Below are 23,712 nucleotides of genomic sequence, written 5' to 3' on the forward strand. Positions count from 1 at the left end.
GGTTGCAAGGACTGGTTAGCCTGGTAAAACAAAGTGGGTCCCTACATGATTCCTATATCAAAGTAAATTCCAAAGGGATCAAAATGTTAAGACTAGGCTAAAAACTGAGAGCATAAGGGAAAAAAATCAGTTAATATTTATATCATAATAGGGTAAACTTTTCTGTGTGTGGCATGAAACCCAAGGATGGTAAGACAAACAAACCTCACAACTGTTAACATCAAAATTAATAAAAAGCAAGCTAGCATAAAAACAGGTAGTATTTAATGACAGATCTAGGGTCCCTGTTGTGATAGCAGAGAACTCTTATAAATCAATGAGAAAGTGACAAGTAAGCATGTAGAAAAGTAAGCAAAGGCAGTTGTTGGAAGAGGCCCTGAAAATCCATCCTTGCATATTCTTGCCAGGTACACAAAGGATGCGAGGCCCTGAAAGCTATTAACTGGGGCCATTTCTCAGGTTGTGTTTGTAGAAAGCATCCTTGAGCGATGAGGTAAAGTTTCTTTCCAGGACAAAGAGCAGACTTGCTCTAAAATGGGTGGATTTGACAAGCTCCACGTTCCATGCTGTGCCATTCATCTACTGCATGCTGAGAAAACCCTGGGGGCCTTTTTGCATGGCCCCTGTGGGACTTGGGGGCAAGAGGAACCAATACAAAGATGATGTTCATGCTGTCTGCCGTGCCACAAGCAATGATGTTCTTTGTTTCTGACCAAAGTCTAATATCTTCTGTAAGCATTCATAAAACGTTAACAGGCTATTAGTCTGGATGAGGTAAAATCCCAGATTTGGACAGCAATTAATTCACGGAAGAAAAGATATAACCAGTCAGTAAACATGAAAAGATATTCAATTTCATTAATACTTATAGAAATTCAAATTAAAACAATAATGTAATATTTTTATTTATTAATGTGGCAGTTTGAAAAGACTGACAGTTCTGTACAGGTATAGGAAAAAAAAAGCATTTCTACCCAGTATCTTTGGAGAATAATTTGGCAATATATATTAAACGCTTGGAAGGACACATCTAAGGATTTGTTTTACAGATATTCCAATGCAATGATGTGTGTATGTGTGTGGATTTACTTCAGTACTATATGAATAAGAAAGTAGAAACATTAAAATATCTGCCAATATGAGATTAAATATAACATGTAGATCTATAGAATGGAATCTGTACAACCATTAAAATGAACAAGGAATTTCCTAATTATGACCATTCTTAGAGCTGATCACTACCTTTCTTGTGTCACTTCCATATCTACCACACTCTTCTACCACAGAGGTCATTATACTTTGCAATTCCTTATTCGTGTTTGTCTCCTTTAGCTGACCCTGTGGTCCTTTATTAGCATCTAACAGTGTGGGGGACATAACAGTATATTTAGTAGATGCTTTCTGAATGAATAGACTTCTCTTTAATCTTTCTTTCTTAAATAAAGCAGTTCTTAATCTTTGAATGGGAATAAATTTTACCTCCACCTACAATAGTTTCTTTTCCTTAAACAGTGACTTAAGCATCCATGTATGGAGAGGAGATAAATGGAAGAAAGGGGCACGAAATGGATATGTCTAAGAGTGAGGAAATGCAGCATGTTTTTGTTGGTGATAAGGACAAGTGACATATCAATAAATTCTACTTTCAGTCACCATTTCTTGAAATTCTCCTTCTTCTTGCTTTCCAAGACACACACATTTTTCTAACTTTCTTCTCACTGGGTCTTTGTTCCTATATTCTCTCTCTGTCTGAAATACCTATAGCATCTTTGGTTTCTCATTGTCTAATGTTTAAATCTTTCCCATTTATCAGGGTCCAAATGAAATACCACCTTTCTTTGAGCCTTTTCACCTCCCAGATGGAGAAATGCTTTCCCTTTTCTGAACTCCAATAGTTTTTTTAAAATGGGAATCTGTTTCATAGCTCTTATCACTATACACCTCATGTTACAGTTATTTCTATACATGACATTTTCCCTGATAGACACATTCTTTGAGGGAATGATTTCCATTTGGCTAAGCTCTGGATTTTCACAGCACTTGGCAAACTGTATACAGTGTATGTTCAAAAAAGTTGCTGAATAAATGAATGAATAATTCATGAATGAATGAACAAATAAACACATTCTGAGTGATTCAGTCCATCTCTGGCACACTAAAAATTCCCCACAGAGAAGTATAGAAGATTAAAGCACAAACTTTGGAGTTACATCTAATGGGCTTCAATTCCTAGCTCCATTAGCTATGGGTTATTGGGCAAATTAATTTTCCTAACATCAGTACTCATATCCCTAAAAAGAGGATAATAACAGAATTGGCTCATGAATTGTTGTGAGGATTAAAAGAGATAAACATTCTATTTAATAGCACACAATAAAAGCTTAAGAAATGTTAGTTACTAAGTATTTATCCTTCTCATGCACAAAGAACACTTCTTTTATTATGGATCTATTCCAACTCTCTCCTATGCATCAAAACTTAGAAGCTTGGGCATTGTTAAAAGAATCAGGTAGGTTGTGAATAAGAGTCCTGTTTGTTAGATTTCTCAACAATGGGTTGGACTTGTGGAAAGAATAAACCTTGAATCTGGATGTTCAGGAAGCTTGTAATCATAGTTCAATACGGTTTTCTGCTGCATATCTATTAAGATGTGTTCCTGCATGATGGCTATTATTTGAGAGATAAAGGAATATCTCCTTGCTGAACTCCTTTCTAGACTGCCAGTAAGTCAGTCCTTTATCAGTTATGGATAAGATGTGGGAAGTGATGTGAGACACATAAGAATCTCCTGGGAGAGGGCAAATGAAAAAACATATTTAACATACTTATTGTTTTTTATTAGTAGTAAATTAACAGAACGTAAAGTTCAAAAATCATCTTCTTGATAGTAAGGTTACATACCAAATGGGATGGGATGGAAAAAAGACTTGTTTCTGGTATTGTCTCCAGAAGTTTCCCATTAAAATTAATGTATAATAACTTATGAAAATTGGCTGTCACACTGGAAAGCAGAGTGAGACATTAAGAGAAAAGTACTACTAAGTTTTGATGTATAGGAGGGAGTTGGAATAGATCCATAATAAAAGGCAAACCAAGCTGGGAACCATTGTGGGAAGCCATTAGGTAATTTAAGGGGAATGAAAGTGAACTGTACCAACACTGGGGCTTAGGGAAGGAGAAATTGTGAAAGTTCAAAAAGAGAGATTTGGAAGAAAGCCAAAGAAAAATTTTATTTTGTTCACAATTTTGTGTGAGGCTGGCTCTGTGGTTACATACTTCAATCGCAACATTCCAGGCGACTCTCAAAATTAGAAAACAGTAGAGAACTACTATAGACATACATCCTAAAATCTGTGCTGTGTGTTCATCAGGATTTTCCTTTATACCCCCTATTTTCCTTGGTTAATAAAGGGGTGTTAATAAATGAAACTTCCAAATGAAACGCTGTTGAAAATATTTAAAATTGTGTGCCTATCAGTGCATTTACAAAAGTCATATATGACTCCTTTCCACCATTTTAGAACAGTTTTGTCTTGAAAACCTCAAAAGAAAAGCTGACAACACCACTCAGTACAATTAAACATTTTAAAGGTAATTTTAGTCATCTGTCTACTAAAATACATATTGAGCCACAAATTTATAAACCATATAATCTTTATTTTTTAAATTTCTTCATCATAAAAAGAAAAAAAATCTTGGTATTTCATTGGATAAAATTCTGGCCATGACCCTTAATCACCACTCTGAGACCTTGAGCACCTTATTTAATGACACTGAGTCCGAGTTCCCTCGTTGGTGAAAAGTAAGTAATAAAAACAAATTATTTTAGTCCATGATAAGGATTCTAGACTTTATCTTAATGCCTATGAGATAACTTTGAAGGGTTTTAAGGAAAGGAATAATGTTTAAAGTCAAATTTATATTTTTAAAAGCTTCTGGATACTGTGTAGAGAATGTGTTAGAAGAGAATGAGATGAGCAAGAATATGAACAGATAATTCCGAGGTTAGGACAGTGGTCTATGCTACAAACTAGATGGCTTATGGTATGGTTGGTGGTATGTGGGAGATTCTTGAGACATAAAAATTTGTTGACTGATTAGATACTAGAGAAGGAAGAGTTAAGGATGACTCCCAGGTTTCTGGACCAAGCAACTGCATGGGTGCTGATGTCATTTACTGGTATGAGTAAGACTGATGCATCCTGTTGGGGAGTGGGTTTGTGGTCCGTATTGGGTAGAGGAGGGGAGAACCTAAGTTCATTTTTGGACAAGTTGAGTTGGAGACACCAATGAGCCATCTAAGTGGAAATCCTGAGTATGGAGTTGGCTCTTCTAGAATGTGGGAGAGGGAGTTAACTGTGTTGATACATACCTGTAGATTCAACCAGCCTTAACCTCTTTCATCAAGAGAATGCAATGGAAAGACAGCAAAGAAACTTATAGTACTTATTCTCAAGAAGGTGTTTTAAATGAATTAAGAATATAAACTGTTTAGAAAGGGATGTGAGAACAGAGCAAGCTGATGGATAGCGAGAAAGCAGAGAACTGTTAAGTTTCTATACATAAAAGTTTAACGAATGATGGTAGTGGGGCTTGCCGAGTGAGCAGACTGGAGAGACGGAAAGATTGCTAGTAAGATTAGGATGCTGGAATGAATGATTTAGGAGAAGGGGCAGTTTGGGATGTTGACAAGTTCCAGGGCTGGTGTGTGGGAGTGAGTACTTAGATGAAGCAGAGGAGGAGAGCACTAGAGTGAGGAGCTCAAGCTGGGGTCTGGCTGGCTCCTTCACATGGATGCTGACAGCTGTGAAGAAAAAGGCCAGATGCCACGGGCTGAAGACTTCTGAGGATGAGGGAGAATGAGCAAATAGTCAGCAGGTGGCAACAACAGAGAGGAGTGACGGGGATACAATTGGGTGCGACAAGTATCCAAGAAGCAGGAGGTTTTTACAGGAGGGGAGAAGAGTGCAGGCATGTGGCACAGGTGAAGAGCAGATCACTTTATCTCCTAAGCCCGAGGCGAAGTGATGTGGAGAATAAACTGCTCACACCTCAGTGGGTTATAGTGCTGTACAGAGCCCCAAAGGACAGAAGAATTTCATTTAAGAAGGAGGAGAGGAAATTCTTGAAGAGGAGGCCGAGGTTTATCAAAGTTCACTAGTCACTGAGCAAGTGTTCCAGAGGGCTCAATGGAAAAGTCTGGGAAGCAGAGGAGGAAGGAGGTTTGGGAAGAGCAGGAAAAAAGGGATACAGATCAGTCTCCAGATAGTCAGTTCAGTTCAGTCACTCAGCCATGTGTAACTCTTTGCGACCCCATGAACTGCAGCACGCCAGGCCTCCCTGTCCATCACCAACTCCCGGAGTTCACTCAGACTCACGTCCATCGAGTCCGTGATGCCATCCAGCCATCTCATCCTCGGTCGTCCCCTTCTCCTCCTGCCCCCAATACCCCCCACCAACCCCCATTGAGTCTTTTCCAATGAGTCAACTCTTCACATGAGGTGGCCAAAGTACTGCAGTTTCAGCTTGAGCATCATTCCTTCCAAAGAACACCCAGGGCTGATCTACTTTAGAATAGACTGGTTGGATCTCCCTGCAGTCCAAGGGACTCTCAAGAGTCTTCTCCAACACCACAGTTCAAAAGCAGTGATTTTGGAGCGCCCCCAAATAGCCTGCCACTGTTTCTACTGTTTCTCCATCTATTTGCCATGAAGTGATGGGACCAGAGGCCATGATCTTAGTTTCTCAATGTTGAGCTTTAAGCCAACCTTTTCACTCTCCTCTTTCAATTTCATCAAGAGGCTCTTTACTTCTTCACTTTCTGCCATAAGGGTGGTGTTATCTGCATATCTGAGGTTATTGATATTTCTCTCTGTAATCTTGATTCCAGCTTGTACTTCTTCCAGTCCAGCATTTCTCATGATGTACTCTGCATAGAAGTTAAATAAGCAAGGTGACAATATGCAGCCTTGACATACTCCTTTTCCTATTTGGAACCAGTCCGTTGCTCCATGTCCAGTTCTAACTGTTGCTTCCTGACCTGCATACAGGTTTCTCAAGAGGCAGGTCAGGTGGTCTGGTATTCCCATCTCTTTCAGAATTTTCCAGTTTATTGCGATCCACACAGTCAAAGGCTTTGGCATAGTCAAGAAAGCAGAAATAGATGTTTTTCTGGAACTCTCTTGCTTTTTCCATGATCCAGCAGATGTTGGCAATTTGATCTCTGGCTCCTCTGCCTTTTCTAAAACCAGCTTGAACATCTGGAAGTTCACCGTTCATGTATTGTTAAAGCTGGCCTTGGAGAATTTTTGAGCATTACTTTACTAGCATGTGAGATGAGTGCAATTATGCAGTAGTTTGAGCATTCTCTGACATCGCCTTTCTTTGGGATTGGAATGAAAACTGACTTTTTCCAGTCCTGTGGCCACTGCTGAGTTTTCCAAATTTGTTGGCGTATTGAGTGCAGCACCTTCATAGCATCATCTTTCAGGATTTGAAATAGCTCAACTGGAATTCTATCACCTCCACTAGCTTTGTTCTTAATGATCCTTCCTAAGGCCCATTTGACCTCACATTCCAGGATGTCTGGCTCTAGGTGACTGATCACACCATTGTGATTATCTGGGTCAGGAAGATCTTTTTGTACAGTTCTTCTGTGTATTCTTGCCACCTCTTCTTAATATCTTCTGCTTCTATTAGGTCCATACCATTTCTGTCCTTTATCGAGCCCATCTTTGCATGAAATATTCCCTTGGTATCTTTAATTTTCTTGAAGAGATTTCTAGGCTTTCCGATTCTATTGTTTTCCTCTATTTCTTTGCACTGATCACTGAGGAAGGCTTTCTTATTTCTCCTTGCTATTCTTTGGAACTCTACATTCAAATGGGTATATCTTTCCTTTTCTCCTTTGCTTTTTGCTTCTCTTCTTTTCACAGCTATTTGTAAGGTCTCCTCAGACAGCCATTTTGCTTTTTTGCATTTCTTTTTCTTGGGGATGGTCTTGCTCCCTGTCTCCTGTACAATGTCATGAACCTCCACTCATAGTTCATCAGGCACTCCATCTATTAGATCTAGTCCCTTAAATCTATTTTTCATTTCCACTGTACAATTATTAGGGATTTGATTTAGGTCATACCTGAATGGTCTAGTGGTTTTCCCTACTTTCTTCAATTTAAGTCTGAATTTGGCAATAAGGAATCCATGATCTGTTTCACAGTCAGCTCCCAGTCTTGTTTTTGCTGACTGTATAGAGTTTCTCTATCTTTGGCTGCAAAGAATATAATTAATCTGATTTCGGTGTTGGCCATCTGGTGATGTCCATGTGTAGAGTCTTCTCTTATGTTTTTGGAAGAGGGGTTTGCTATGACCAGTGTGTCCCTTGGCAGAATCTATTTTGCCCTGCCTCATTCTGTACTCCAAGGCCAAATTTGCCTGTTACTCCAGGTGGTTCTTCACTTCCTACTTTTGCATTCCAGTACCCTGTAACAAAAAGGACATCTTTTGGGGGTGTTAAATCTTGAAGGTCTTGTAGGTCTTCATAGAACTGTTCAACTTCAGCTTCTTCAGCATTACTGCTTGGAGCATAGACTTGGATTACTGTGATATTGAATGGTTTGCCTTGGAAAAGAACAGAGATCATTCTGTTGTTTTTGAGAGTGCATCCAAGTACTGCATTTCGGACTCTTTTGTTGACTATGATGGCTACTCTATTTCTTCTAAGGGCTTCTTGACAAGAATCCAGACAAGCAGGGGAGAAATCTCAGTTCAGGGAGTGAGTAGGACAGAGAGAAGTGAGGCATGAGTTTGAACTGATATCTCATTTAGGAGGCAGGGACAATGGTTATGACTTCAGGAGTAGCTTATTGCTCCTTCCTGAGGCCTGGTAGCTATTTCTCCAATAAACTCATGGCACAGAGTCTGCACATGGTATATGCTCAATAAATAATTTAAAAATTTACAAATGAAGATAGGTGCTGAAAAAACAACAATCTTTTTTTGTTTACAGTTTTCTACTCTAAAAAGGTCTTGTTTTACATATTGAGCTCTCCCTTCAAATTATTTTGTGATCACATTCAATTTTACCAACCTTTTCATTTGCTTACTAATCTTCCTTTACCATTCAGCTGGAAGCAGACATTGCTAATCTCCAGGTTGGAAGTAACATAATTAAACAAAAAATCTAATGTGGGTCACACTGTGCTTCATATGGCAGCAATTATTCCCTGGTGGCTCAGGGGTGAAGAACCTGCCTGCCAATGCAGGAGAGGAGGATTCGATCCCTGGGTTGAGAAGATCTCCTGGAGAAGGAAATGGCAACCCACTCTTATATTCTTGCCTGGAAACTCCCATGGACAGAGGAGCCTGGAAAGTATACAGTCCATAGGGTTGCAGAAAAGTTGGACACAACTTAGTGACTAAACAACAACTATTCTCAGGAATAAATCTGTGGTCTGTTTTGTGTGATCTATTTAAAATAGCTTTATTTTGTGCTTTTAGCTTTGAAAGAGATGATGTGAATGATCTTTAGTTACATATCAAAACTGAGGATTTATTATTAATGCTTGCACTGAATAACTTGAAGGAAAGATGACTATTCCAAGAATGTTTGGTTGCCAAAAAATAATTTAGAGAGCCTAAATATCTAGTACTGAGTCATGGGAAGTGGGAACGAGTAAATTGGTTGCACTGGAAAACATTGCACATGTAACACATGGTACATTTCAAATGACTGTCAAGATTATATATTTTTTTATTACATTTTGTTTTCCTATCCATTATTTGACAGAACCTAAAAAATTAGCCAGCCATACATGATAAACTGTACTGTAAGCATATGTGGTCTTTGCATAGAAATATATTTTAGGTTGTATATCTGCCAGTTGGTAAAAGCACATGTATTCTTGCATTTAAAATATGATTCCACAATTTGTTTCCATTTGATGGCTAACTTGGGAAGATTTGCATGTGTGTTGGCCATTTAAAAATATTTTTGGTACAAAGAATATTTTGGCACTTAATTTGTTTTTTATTAGTTAATAGTACTGCCAAGACTATTAGCAGGGTAGCAACTGCCCATCTGTCCTCATAGATAAACAGTTCTGAATTCTTTGTCCAGGGGTTGCTAAAGCTGGACCCATTCATTGCCCCTTTGCCCACTCAGTGCCACCAATCAACCTAAGAAAAGGATACAGAGGAAGTGCATTCCCTGTAATTATGTACATATTAAAGAGATGGTAGTATTAGCAAGTGAAATAATCTATCAGTCTGATTCAACTGTCCTCTCCATTATCTTATGACAAGATAGAGAGCTTAGCTGACTGTGTAGGGCTGGTTAGTGAGCACAAAGCTGGAGCTGCCATTCAGGAGTAAGTTACTAAGGCTTGGTTACAACAGAGGATACCATCTTTGTCATTCCTTCCACCACATATCCAGATTTCCTGGGATATCAATTAACAGGAAAGCATAGTAGGGCTAAAACAGTTTGCTTTTCCCATCATTACTCATGATTTTGGTTGTATGTTAGTTGCTCAGTCATGCCCAATTCTGTGACCCAATGGAATGCAGCCCTCCAGGCTCCTCCGTTCATAGAATTTTCCAGGTAAGAATACTGGAGTAGGTTGCCATTTCCTTCTCCAGGGGATCTTCCCAACACAGGGATCAAACTTAGGTCTCCCGCATTGTGGGCAGATTCTTTATTGTCTATGCTACCAGGGAAGCCCCAGTAACAAAAATACTGATGGAAGCTGTGGTAGAAAAATAATCTTTTACAATTTACAAAGTTTTTTCTTTTTGTATATTATCTTAGCGAGGAATACATTATTCCCATTTTACAGGTAAGTGAACTGTAGCTTAGAGAAGTTAGGTAATATGTTCAAGGTTACACACTTAGTAAGTGGCAGACCTTTTGCCTATAAATCCTTTGCTCTTTAAACTAACTACCTTTAGGTTAAAGAAGAAAAACAGCCCTATAGTGAATCATTTACAATTTCCAGTTGCAGTTTCTTTACAGTGGATTCTTAGAAAGAAATCTGAACGCAGAATACATCTTGGCCCTTACAATTTATCCCACTGTTTATAGTCACTTAACTTGGCAATCATTTTCTCTTTAGCAGCCTTTTGCTTTCAGCACTTTGAATATGTTCTCTCTCTTCCTCTGGTCTCCATGGTTGCTGATGAGAAATCAGCTGTTACTCTTAGTGAGATCCCTTATATGTGATAAGTCACTTCTCTCCAGTTGCAGTCAAGGTTTGTTTGGTACAGAAATCTTTGAGTTTTGTCTAAGTTCACTAAACTTCCTGGATGTGCAGACTGATGTTTTAAATTAAATCTGGGAAGTGTTTGGCCATTAGATTTTCAAACTGTCTTTATTCTCCTTTCTCTCCTTTCCTTCCAGGCCTCCCATGATGCACATATTGATAAACTTGATGGCATTCCACAGTCTCTAAGGCTCTGGTCATTTGTTTTCATCCTTTTTTCTTTCTGTTCTCTACACTCATCATCTCAGTGGACTTATCTTTAAACTTACTCCTTCTTTCTTCTACCTGTTCAAATCTGTTATTGAGCACCTCCAGCAAATTTTTAATTTCACTTACACTTTTCAACTCTGGGATTTCGTTTTTTTTCTTTATAATTTCTATCTTTTCTTTTAAAATTGATACTTTCTATTTGGGGAGACATCATTCTCATATTTCTCTTTAGTCCTTTATACAAGGCTTTCTTTAGGCTTTTTTGAACATGCTCAAAATAGACAGTTCAAGTCTCTGTCTAGTAAGGACGACATCTGGGTGTCTGAGGGACAGTTACTACTGGTTGCTTTCTTCCTCTGTATACGGGGCATACTTTCTTGTTTCTTTGCAGAGTGCATACTTCTTTGTTGGAAACTGGGCATTTTAAATGATAGAAAATTTTATTATATCAATGAATATTATTAACTATTTTACTATTATTATATTCTTAATAAATAATGGCAACTGTGGAAATCAGATTCTCTTCCTCCAGGGCTTGTCATTATTTGTACTTATTTTGTTGTTGTTGTTACTAACATTTATGAATTAATTCTAAAAAGTCTGTTTGTCATGTGGCCACTGAAATCTCTACTTGATGAGCTTAATGATCAGTTAGTGATTAGACAGAGACTTCCTTAAAGGCCTGGAAACAATAACCACATCTAGTCTCTTCCAAGTGGTTCTGTGTGCCTGTTAAGGTATGCTTTCAACTCTGCCATGATCTTCCCTTCCTGCTTATACAGAGCCTTAAGGGCATCCAGAGGTGAGAGCACAGGCCTTCTTAGGTCATTCTTGGCATGTGCAGAGCCTGGGTTAAGTGCATAAACCTGGGCTTAGACAAATCCTCCTAGTTTCCCAGGAATCTGCTGGAACTTTTGAAGTCTGTGTGGACATCTCATCCCCCGGTTCTTTCTGTTAAGCCTTTTGTTTAGCTTACAAGTTTTCTGTTATCTACTGCCTCAAGTATCAGTTCAGTTCAGTTGCTCAGTCGTGTCCAACTCTTTGCGACCCCATGAATCGCAGCACGCCAGGCCTCCCTGTCCATCACCAACTCCTAGAGTTCACTCAGACTCACATCCATCGAGTCGGTGATGCCAACCAGACATCTCATCCTCGGTTGTCCTCTTCTCCTCCTGCCCCAAATCCCTCCCACCATCTGTCTTTTCCAATGAGTCAACTCATCGCATGAGGTAGCCAAAGTATTGGAGTTTCAGCTTCAGCATCAGTCCTTCCAATGAACACCCAGGCCTGATCTCCTTTAGGATGGACTGTTTGGAACTCGTTGCAGTCCAAGGGACTCGCAAGAGTCTTCTCCAACACCACAGCTCAAAAACATCCATTCTTCGGCACTCAGCTTTCTTCACAGTCCAACTCTCACATCCATACATGACCACTGGAAAAACCACAGCCTTGACTAGACGGACCTTTGTTGGCAAAGTAATGTCTCTGCTTTTGAATATGATGTCTAGGTTGGTCATAACTTTCCTTCCAAGGAGTAAGCGTCTTTTAATTTTATGGCTGCAATCACTATCTGCAGTGATTTTGGAGCCCCCAAAAATAAAGTCAGCCACTGTTTCCACTGTTTTCCCATCTGCTTGACATGGAGTGATGGGACCAGATGCCATGATCTTCTTTTTCTGAATGTTGAACTTTAAGCCAACTTTTTCACTCTCCTCTTTCACTTTTATCAAGAGGCTTTTAAGTTCCTCTTCACTTCTGCCATAAGGGTGGTGTCATCTGAGGTTACTGATATTTTTCCTAGCAAGCTTGATTCCAGCTTGTGCTTCTTCCAACCCAGCGTTTCTCATGATATACTCTGCATAGAAGTTGAATAAGCAAGGTGACAATATGCAGCCTTGACATACTCCTTTTCCTATTTGGAGCCAGTCTGTTGTTCCATGTCCAGTTCTAACTGTTGCTTCCTGACCTGCATATAGGTTTCTCAAGAGGCAGGTCAGGTGGTCTGGCATTCCCATCTCTTTCAGAATTTTCCACAGTTTATTGTGATCCACACAGTCAAAGGCTTTGGCATAGTCAAGAAAGCAGAAATAGATGTTTTTCTGGAACTCTCTTGCTTTTTCCATGATCCAGTGGATGTTGGCAATTTGATCTCTGGCTCCTCTGCCTTTTCTAAAACCACCTTGAACATCTGGTAGTTCATGGTTCACATATTGCTGAAGCCTGGCTTGGAGAATTTTGAGCATTACTTTCTTTCTGACCTACACCCCTGGGTGGGAAAAGGGCTTTTCAAACTGGAACATTCCTGGTTGATAACTTTTGAAACAGTTAATTGTTGTGAAACCCTTATTTTTTAACAGAAAGTTATCTTATCTCACTAAGCAAGTAAAAGGATACACTACATTTATCACAAGGTCAATATATTTGGTGATAAGACCAAATATATTCCCCAGTGTGGATGCACTAGAAAAATTAGGGGCAGAGAGATTAAAGAGTTTTAAATTGATGACTAGAGTATAGGTAAGTGGACAGTTAAAACAGAGAATGAGAGGCCAAAGCATAAAACAGTGGATTGAACCAGAACCAAAAAAAAGGGAAAAAGAAAAAAAAAAAGTGGATTGATGGGTGATTGAAAGAGACAATGTATAAAACATTGTATTATTACATAAATTAGAATAACTTTTATATATTATAGAAATTAGGATAAATGGACATCTGAGATCCAACCAGTCCATTCTGAAGGAGATCAACCTTGGGATTTCTTTGGAAGGAATGATGCTAAAGCTGAAGCTCCAGTACTTTGGCCACCTCATGCGAAGAGTTGACTCACTGGAAAAGACCCTGATGGTGGGAGGGATTGGGGGCAGGAGGAGAAGGGGACGACAGAGGATGAGATGGCTGGATGGCATCACGGACTTGATGGACGTGAGTCTGAGTGAACTCCGGGAGATGGTGATGGACAGGGAGGCCTGGCATGCTGCGATTCATGGGGTCGCAAAGGGTCGGACACAACTGAGCAACTGAACTGAACTGAACATATTATTATAGAAATTAGGATAAATAAATAGCCATATAAACATTAAAACCGTAGCAAGCGAAAAAACCAGCCTTGCCTCTATAAATACTGAAGTGATTTCTATTTATGATTATTACTGGACTTAACTGTCCTTTTAAACATGAAGAACACTCTACAATCGATTATTCATAGAAGAGAAACATATACATTACACAAATCAAAAGCACCTGAGTAGAGATACTTTTCAATAGTTAATTAAAATAAAATTGAGTTACACATAAAATGTATCCTGATAATGGTATGTCAGTTTTTTGTGCTTCTACTTCAACATATAAACCTACCATTTAATAATGACATAAAATACAAATACATATGTAATATAAAAATTTTTTAGCTTATAATACCAGTTTTTATATGTATCTGCTATTTAGCTGATTTTGAAGAAGGAAAAGAAAAGCTTCTATACATTTTCAACTAATAGAAGTCATACTCCCAAAAAAAGAAAACCTTAAAATATTGGAACCAGTTGAGAAACCACAAGTATTCAAATGCAGGAAATCATGATTTTATAACATTTTAATGTGATCTACTCTTGGGAAACAAAGTTAACCAAACCCCATTTCTGTACAGGAAATATTCCAGCATACAGTTGTAATACATTGTGGTGAAGGGGTACAGCTGCAGATTTTTCACCTGTAATGCCCCACTGGTATTCTGGCTTACTGCATTGCATCAAGACTACCTTCCTGTCCGGAAAACCCTCTAAGTACAAACAAGACTCTCAGTCCAGATTTTATTTTCCCTTGGTATCAGAATATGGTAATTTAAGAGTCCTGAGAAATACTTTTTTAGCCTTTAAAAGGAAATGTGTAACATTCTTTTATTAGGATCTATGTTTGGGTTGGTTTTTCAAAAAACTTAACATATGACCCAGTTATCTTATCAATTTATCAAGCTACCAAGTTTCAAGCAAATGCAGGTGTGTAATATGACATTTTTCAATAAAATATTTTCCACAAAGACAAATAATAAAAATATATTAAGAACTTCTGAGTCAAAACTAAGGTTGGACCAAGGGCAAATTTACTGTTTTATGGTTTTCTTTTAATGAGGCTACAAACTGTAAACTCACTATTGTGTTCTAGTCTCAGCTCTAATTGTTCAGGTACTTCACTCACTGTATGGAATAGTCAAATGTACATGGTCTATTATAAAAAACATTAATTGGGACTCTGACCTTCTGAAAGTGGTTTCTCAGTCGTATCCGAGTCTTTGCGACCCCATGGACTGTACAGCCTACCAGGCTCCTTTGTCCATGAGATTTTCCAGGCAAGGGTACTGGAGTGGGTTGCCATTTCCTTCTCCAGGGGATCTTCCCAACCCAGGGATAGACTGGGGACAGCAGGCCAGTCATGAGTGCCCACTAGAAAGAGTTGTTTCCAAGGTCCCTTAGGGCAACACATACAGGCAACAGGTTGCATACACTACCAAGGAGGCTCCTGTTTGCTGCCATTGCACACTGGGCCCCCATGGGGAAAAGAGCACAGTCAGCTTAATTGGCTGTAAAGAACAGAGAACCAAGAAACAGACTAGCTAGACTCATGGGGACTTATGTCTAACCTAAATTTGGTTGCAAACTAGTTCTGTCACCTTGAGTTGAAGTAACATAACTAATCTGAGCCTCAATAATCTTACTGGTAACAAATTCGGAAGATCTGGAATAAGGAGGAATGAAGAATAAGACTACTCTAGCTCTTTAAAATTCTAAAGTGATATATAAATATAGGACTTGATTTTTTACTTTACATTTTAGGAAGAGAGTTTATATTTTAAAGTGTATACTGTGTGCCAAGATTTTCATTATTTGATTCAATCTGAATGGTAATTAAGTTAGAAGAGTATACCCATTTTACAGATGAGGAAAATGAAGGGTTGAACAACTTGCTAAGGTTCTCAATCAAAAGGTACAGAGCTGGGAGTGTAGGATTCTAGAACCCAGGGAGCTCATTTACTTCTTTACACTAATTCCCATATGTTAGTCACCCGGTTGTGTCAGAGGTTCAAAAGTATGCAACCTGACAAATAAGCAATGCTTACAAACCTGTACGGTGATACTCTGCTATAAGACTGTTTTTAAAACTAAAAGTTAAGAATACAGTAACTATTGATAATTGCTCTTAACAGCCCTTTGTAATAAGAAAAACTATAGTGCAGAGTGTGCTCATTCAGTCATGTCTGACTCTTTGCAACCTCATGAACTACAGGCCACCAGGCTGCTTTGTCTGTGGGATTTTCTCAGCAAGAATACTGGACTGGGTTGCCATTTCCTTTTCCAACAGAGACAATAATCTTAATAATTGGGAAGAAGTCAATTGGGATCACAGAATAACTGAAAAAAAAAGCAAATAGTTTAGAACCAAAAACAAGCCTGAAATGTCTTATGAAGGCTTGTCATAAAGTTAAACGTTTAGATCAAAAGGTCAACAAAACTGTTCTATAAAAGGCTAAACAGATGATGGCAAACACTGGAGGCTTTCTGCATTGTATGTTCTGTGTTGCAACTACTTGACTGCCTACTGCAGCAGGTGGATCACGACAAACTGTGAAAAATTCTTAAAGAAACGGGAATAACAGACCACCTTACCTGCTTCTTGAGAAGCCTGTATGTAGGTCAATAAGCAAGAGTTAGAACCAGATAAAGAACAACAGACTGGTTTAAAATTGGGAAAGGAGTAGGTCAAGGCTGTATACTGTCACCCTGCTTATTTAACTTATATGTAGAGTACATCATGTGAAATGTGGGGCTGGATGAATCACAAGCTGGCATCAAGATTTCCGGGAGAAGTATCAATAACCTCAGATATGCAGATGATACCACTCTAATGGCAGAAAGCAAAGAGGAACTAAAGAGCCTCTTGATGAAGGTGAAAGAAGAGTGAAAAAGTTGGCTTAAAACTCAAAATTCAAAAAACTAGTAGGATCGCATCACTTCATGGCAAATAGATGGGGGAAGAAAGGAAACTCTGACCGACTTCCTTTTCTTGGGTTCCAAAATTATTGCAGACAGTGACTGCAGCCATGAAATTAAAAGATGCTTGCTCCTTGGAAGAAAAGCTATGACCAACCTAGACAGCCTATTAAAAAGTAGAGACATCACTTTGCTGACAGAGATCTGTACAATCAAAATTATGGTTTTTCCGATAGTCATGTACGGATACCATAAAAAAGATGAGCACCAAAGAATTGATGCTTTCAAATTGTGGTGCTGGAGAAGACTCTGGACAGCAAGGAGATCAAATAAGTCAATCCTAAAGGAAACCAACCCTGAATATTCATTGGAAGGACTGATATTGAAGCAGAAACTCCAGTACTTTGGCCACCTGATGCGAAGAGCAAACTCACTGGAAAAGACCGTGATTGCAGGCAGAAGGAGAAGGGGATGAAAGAGGATGAGATGGTTGGATGACATCAATGACTCTATGGACATGAGTTTGAGCAAGCTCTGGGAATTGGTGATGGCAGGGAGGCCTGGTGTGCTGCAGTCCATGGGGTTGCAAAGAGTCAGGTATGATTTAGCAACTGAACAACATTGCAGTATGTAAATAATATCTAAATAAGTATGTCTGTGTTCCAATAAATTTTTATTTACAAAATCAGGTGGTAGGCCGCATTTGATGGGCAGGCTGTAGTTTGTTGATTCCTTGATTAGATGAAAAGTGTTGCCCTCATAGAGGCCCTTTAAGAGTATATGTCTCTTAGGAAATACTCCTCCATAGGTCTATCACATTCCCACGTATCTTAGAAAAAAGGCATTATCTTTGCTCAAGATTTCTTTTCAAGTTCATATGCATAGCAAACAGCTATGGAAGACAGAGACAGTGTCTCTCTACAAAGGGCAGGCATGCTAATCTCCCATTTCAAAAGACTCAGTTTCCCCAAGTTCAAGGTTCCAGTCTTGTAATGTAACTGACTATGTGTTTAAGCATCACCTGGCTCTCTTGATCACCCTTATGGGAACAGAGGCTTGGAGAGCTGGCACATACGCAGACATACTGTTGTAGGTAATAAACTGTCCTTCATCTCTGATCCAGCACTCCCGTATGTTCTATAAGCATCCAAGAGACTCTGGCAGGCTAAGCTGTTAACTTGCAAATGGGGGTAGAGCTCAAAACCTTCACAATTTCTGACTATATTTATAGTTTATTTAGGGCTTCCCTGGTAGCTCAGCTGGTAAAAACTCCATCTGCAATACAAGGGACCGATGTTCAATTCCTGGGTCAAGAAGATCCCCTAGAGAAGGGATTGACTACCCGCTCCAGTATTTTTGGCTCAGACAGTAAAGAATCTGCCTGCAATGTGGGAGACCTGGGTTTGATCCCTGGGTTGGGAAGATCTGGACAAGGAACAGCTACCCACTCCAGTATCCTGGCCTCAAGAATTCCATGGACAGAGGAGCCTGGCAGGCTACAGTCCATGGAGTCGCAAAGAGTCAGTGACTTTTTGCAACTTTCAAAGGACTGAACAACTTTCACTCACTCACTCACATACTTTATTTAGTATACAGTTTCACATGTACCACACATATCATGCATATATTTAAATGGATGTGTAAAAGTGAGATTAATTAGCTTATAAGCATTCTTAATTTTAGAAAAGGCAGAGGAACTAGAGATCAAATTGCCAACATCCAATGGATCGTCGAAAAAGCAAGAGAATTCCAGAAAAACATCTACTTCTGCTTTATTGACTATGCCAAAGCCTTTGACGGTATGGATCACAATAAACTGTGGAAAATTCTGAAAGAGATGGGAATACCAGACCACCTGACCTGCCTCTTTGAGAAACCTGTATGCAGGTCAGGAAGCAACAGTTAGAACGACATGGAACAACGGACTAGTTTCTATTTTTCCAAAAAATAGAAAAAGGAGTACGTCAAGGCTGTATATTGTCACCCTGCTTATTTAACTTATATGCAGAGTATATCATGAGAAACGCTGGGCTGGAAGAAGCACCAGCTGGAATCAAGACTGCCAGAAGAAATCTCAATAACCTCAGGTATGCAGATGACACCACCCTTATGGCAGAAAGTGAAGAGGAACTAAAAAGCCTCTTGATGAAAGTGAAAGTGGAGAGTGAAAAAGCTGGCTTAAAGCTCAACATTCAGAAAACAAAGATCATGGCATCCGGTCCCATCACTTCATGGGAAATAGATGGGGAACAGTGGAAACAGTGACAGACTTTATTTTTTGGGGCTCCACAATCACTGCAGATGGTGACTGGGGCCATGAAATTAAGACACTTACTCCTTGGAAGGAAAGTTATGATCAACCTAGACATCATATTCAAAAGCAGAGACATTACTTTGCCAACAAAGGTCCATCTAGTCAAGGCTATAGTTTTTCCAGTGGTCATGTATGGGTGTGAGAGCTGGACTATAAAGAAAGCTGAGTGCCAAAGAATAGATACTTTTGAATTGTGGTGTTGGAGAAGACTCTTGAGAGTCCCTTGGACTGTAAGGAGATCCAACCAGTCCATCCTAAAGGAGATCAGTCCTGAGTGTTCATTGGAAGGACTGATGCTGAAGCTGAAACTCCAATACTTTGGCCACCTGATGTGGAGAGCTGACTCACTGGAAAAGACTCTGATGCTGGGAAAGATTGAGGGCAGGAGGAGAAGGGGATGACAGAGGATGAGATGGTTGGATGGCATCACTGACAAAATGGAAGTGAGTTTGAGTGAACTCCGGGAGTTGGTGATGGACAGGGAGGTCTCGTGTGCTGTGGTTCATGGGGTCGCAAAGAGTCGGACATGAGTGAGTGACTGAACTGAACTGATTGATTCTTAATTTACTCACCAAACATGTATTGTTTCTATATTAAGGGGAAGTCAGGGATCAACTGGCCAAAAAGAGAGAGAGATGTGGTTCGTGACTTCACGGAACTTACAAACAAGTAATACATAAATAGTTAAGTACCTGGTATTGCCAGAAATGATTTACAGTATGATTAAGAAAAAAAATTTTTCACAGAATTACTCCATACTTTCCTGGTAAATTTTAACCAATCTTTACAGTCCAAATTAATGTGGTTTAACTATTTATCCATGGGAGAGTTTATCTTCTCAAAGCATAAGTCCATAACTCCATGCTATCTTTTCACCAGATCTTTTATAGAACTGCTAATAAATATTCAAGAGTGACTCGAGATTTTAACTCTGCATGGAGGTAGGATGGGAAGAAGAATTATTTGTAGGCAGATAGCCGGAAGAAAAAAGAAGAAAAAGTATAAAGAATTAAAAAAAAACAAGCCTGTATATAATCAAGCCCTGAATAAAGGGCAGGCTGTACAATACAGTTTTCAAAACAGTAACCTTGGTTGAGCTCTGGTATTCTGGATTAAATGTTCTAAGGAAAGAAATCTCAATGTGGTAAAAATGAAACTCTGCACAAATTCCATTAACATTCCTAAAGAATTATGCCCCAATTCTGGCCCTTTCCTCTCTCCTCATCCTAACCTCCTACGTTTATACTACATATCACCTTAGCTGTCATTAGTTTGTCTCCATCAGTGCTTTTTGAAATCTCATTCATCTTTAAAAACTTTTTGTCTTTTTTCTAGAGAAACAAAACAAACAAATAACTCTTCTCTAATAATCAAAGTAAGAAGTGATTTCTCTTCAGAATTCCCCAAAGACACACAACTTAAACTCTTCTTACTGGCACTTAACAACAGTACTTTTTCTTGTAGTTATCTGTGTATATCTGTGTACATACAACTCCAGCTTGTGTACCTCTGCAAATCCCTGACTCCTCTGTGCAGGCTTAGGCTGTAAAGAATCTGCCTGCAATTCGGAAGACCTGGGTTCGATCCCTGGGTTCGGAAGTTCCCCTGGAGAAGGGATAGGCTCCCCATTTCAGTCTTCTTATCTGGAGAATTCCATGGACAGAGCCTGGCAGTCTACAGTCCATGGGGTTGCAAAGAGTTGGACATGAATGAGTGACTAACACTTTCACCGGCTTCTATACTCTGTTCAATCCTCTTAGCAGAAATATTACAAGGGTCTCCTTGTCTCCAGCCTGCTCATTCAGCAGGCTTTACAGATCTACCAAACCAATCACGACAACAGCATATAGAGCCCAGACTACAACAAATATGCAGGCAGGGCCTTACTTTGGCAACTACCTTCAGGAGACTGTCTCAATACATTAAGCTAAGCTTACTCTATTTCATTTTAAGCTTTCACTCAGTCACAGTCAACTTTTACTAAGTACTACGTTAGGCACTGGAGAGCAAAGATAAACATCATATAAATGCCCTCAAGAAGCCCAATGTGAAGGAAGGAGTCAGTAATAAAAACAGGTCCAAGGTGTCCTAAAGAAGGGCAATGTTCCCATCCTGGATGGAGAGAGAGTATACCCCCTGGAGGTCAAGAAATGAACAATGTATAAAAGGTCACTATAAATATAAAAATAATAAAAATTCACATATATACAAGATATATTTCATCTTTTCAGGATTCCATTTAAAGTCTTCTGTACCTGGGAAATATTATATTATGACTGAATACAAAACACATATCATTAAACAAAATGTGCACTGTCATATTTCAAACATACATAAAATCTAGTTGACAAGAGATGACAGGTCACTGGCAGAAATCATTTTTTTTAAATGGGTAAGATTTAACTATAAACTTGAAAATCAGCAAGCATTAATTCTTTTTTTATCATTAGGTATACAGTTGAATTTTGTTCACAACACATAAGACTATTTGGAATTTCAAATATATGTTCAAATCTGATGCAGCAAAAATGAGCAAACTGTACAGCTTCCTGGGGCAATGGCCACCTCAAAACTACAGTCCCAAAGTGACATACATGCAAAAGGAAAGCGATCAGGCACACAGGTGATTTATACCCTTACAAGGAAACATGACTGGCTTTGACACTGACTGTGATTCTTTCCTTATTTCATGTCATGTCAAATTTGCCTGAAATGATGACTTACAGTAGTTCAGTGCCAATCACTCTTAACTTTATACTTTTCCGATTTACCATTAAGAACAGCTACAGGGTGTTAGAAAATATGTCATTTACATACCAACTGAACATATCAAACCACAGCTCTGTTCAGCTGGTTTGTTTTCAGGTTTCAGGTGGCTAAGGGAACAAAGAAGGCTCTCATAGTTATCTATAATTTTCTAAGTCTTGCAAAATCATCTCAGAAAATCTACGGAGAGGCAAATTTCCTGGGCTGGAATGACTGGCTCTTTCTTCATAAATCTGCAGATAGAATTTCTGGCTGTACTGACCACCGTTATTTGGTGGTGACCTATGTCCTGTTAAGCGAATCATCATGTAGAAAGAATGCAATGTGGAAAAGATGAGTTTGGGGAATGCTTTTTAGACAATTTAGTTACATTCATAACACATCATAGACTAGAATAAAAGCCACAGACACCTAATTTGTTGCTTAGGGGTACATCACATACTTTATGGGACAAATTTTTCTCTTGAGATTCATGGAAAGAAAAAAATGTAAAACAGAAAATGAACAAACAGTATGGGTGGGATTAAAAAGAAAAACAATAACAACCCAGCAACAAGCTGTGCCCACAGAACAGTTTTTCCATCCACACAGAACGACCAAGCGCCTTCTTGGGTGTTCCCTACAGGATCCTCTTCCTCCGACCCTGCTGCCCAAGGGAAAGAAGGATTTTTGGAACACGTCACTCTCAAAAAAGTAAAAAACCACAAAGAACAAATTCTTTTATATTCCCCAATACAACCACTTCTTAAAAATTCAGTAAGCAATTAAAATAAATGGTAGTAATTTTAGAAATGTTTCCATATAAGACAAAGAACAGCTTACTTGCAGGGTTAAACAGCATAAACATTTCTGTCATATGTTATACAGTTTAACAATATTTTAAAGATTTTGATTTTCATTTGTAATTCTCGATGTGCAAATACTGCTAATTCCAAAGACCATCGGAATGATTTTACTCCTGAAGGAAAAACACAGGATTACAGATTCTCTAAAAAGTACAATCTGGCATAGGTCTGAGGAACTGAGAGTTGGTCTGCATTTCCTTGAATGGAATGAACTATAATTTTTTCCCAACTACATATCCTCAACCACAGGACTGTACTGTACCTCAACTGAATATTATGGCCTAATAGTTTAAGTATCAAAAAAAAAAAAATTCTTTTGGCTAAAGGCCAAATTCAAAACGTGTGTGTGTGTGTGTGTGTGTGTGTGTGTGTGTGTGTGTGTGTGTGTGTGTGTGTGTGTGTGTGTGTGTGTGTGTGTGTGTGTGTGTGTGTGTGTGTGTGTGTGTGTGTGTGTGTGTGTGTGTGTGTGTGTGTGGTGGGGGGGAGTACAACAACATATCTATTTCTGACTCTTGGCCTGCTTCTTTCTCCCTTTGGACCTCATCCCTGACAGACATCTGTATTTTGTAACTTTTCCTACATGCTGGCTCTGAAGATACTCTTGAGTTTTGGCCTAATAATCCTTCTCTGTTTGAATTCATTAGTGTGAGAATCACAGGACTAGGAAGGACTTTGGGAGGTCATATAGACATCAACTTGCTCTGGACAAGACTAACTCCAAACGAGGAAGACAGATGATGTTTAAAGACTTGTAGACGAAATTTCAAGATTTCTCTCATCAACACTGCAGTGTTTTGCATGCTTAACTATTAGAAAATGTTTTATGATATAGTTTTCATTTTATAAAAATGTTATTTGGCAGACAGCAAGACTTTCTATAAAATGAAGTACCATATAGCTTACATTTTTAGTCCATTAAAGGGATATTTAAGACTGAAATAAATTATTTGTTGGACTCCAATGGACCATAACTGGGACAAAGGAGGTACCTAGCTTATGTGACACTGACATCATTTACTAATAGTAATACAAATGCTATAGATGTTTTCATTCTCATTCAATTTGGTCTTTATATTTAATCTATCTTGTTGCTGCTTAGTCACTTCAGTCGTGTCTAACTCTGTGCAACATCATGGACTATAGCCCAGTAGGTTCCTCTGTCCATGCAGATTCTCCAGGCAAGAATACGGGAGTGGGTTGTCATGCCCTCCTCCAAGGAATCTTCCTGACCCAAGGATTGAATCCAGGTCTTTCACACTGCAGGCGGATTCTTTACCGTCTGAGCCACCAGGGAAGCCCTGATCTATCTTATCTACTTCTTAATGTAAATAAGAACTAAT

General features: G+C 38.9%; 1 protein-coding gene and 1 non-coding gene across 5 annotated transcripts in view; both read right to left on the reverse strand.

Moving 5' to 3' along the window:
• Nucleotides 1–23,712, reverse strand: part of VPS13B (vacuolar protein sorting 13 homolog B) — a 787,290-nt gene that overhangs the window by 114,730 nt on the left and 648,848 nt on the right. The window lies entirely within an intron of this gene.
• On the reverse strand, nt 14,911–15,045 carry LOC138446375 (small nucleolar RNA SNORA70). The gene has a single exon (XR_011259309.1). It is a non-coding gene; the product is annotated as a small nucleolar RNA SNORA70 (small nucleolar RNA).

This window comes from Ovis canadensis, chromosome 9, assembly GCF_042477335.2.
Source record: "Ovis canadensis isolate MfBH-ARS-UI-01 breed Bighorn chromosome 9, ARS-UI_OviCan_v2, whole genome shotgun sequence".
Lineage (NCBI taxonomy): Eukaryota > Metazoa > Chordata > Mammalia > Artiodactyla > Bovidae > Ovis > Ovis canadensis.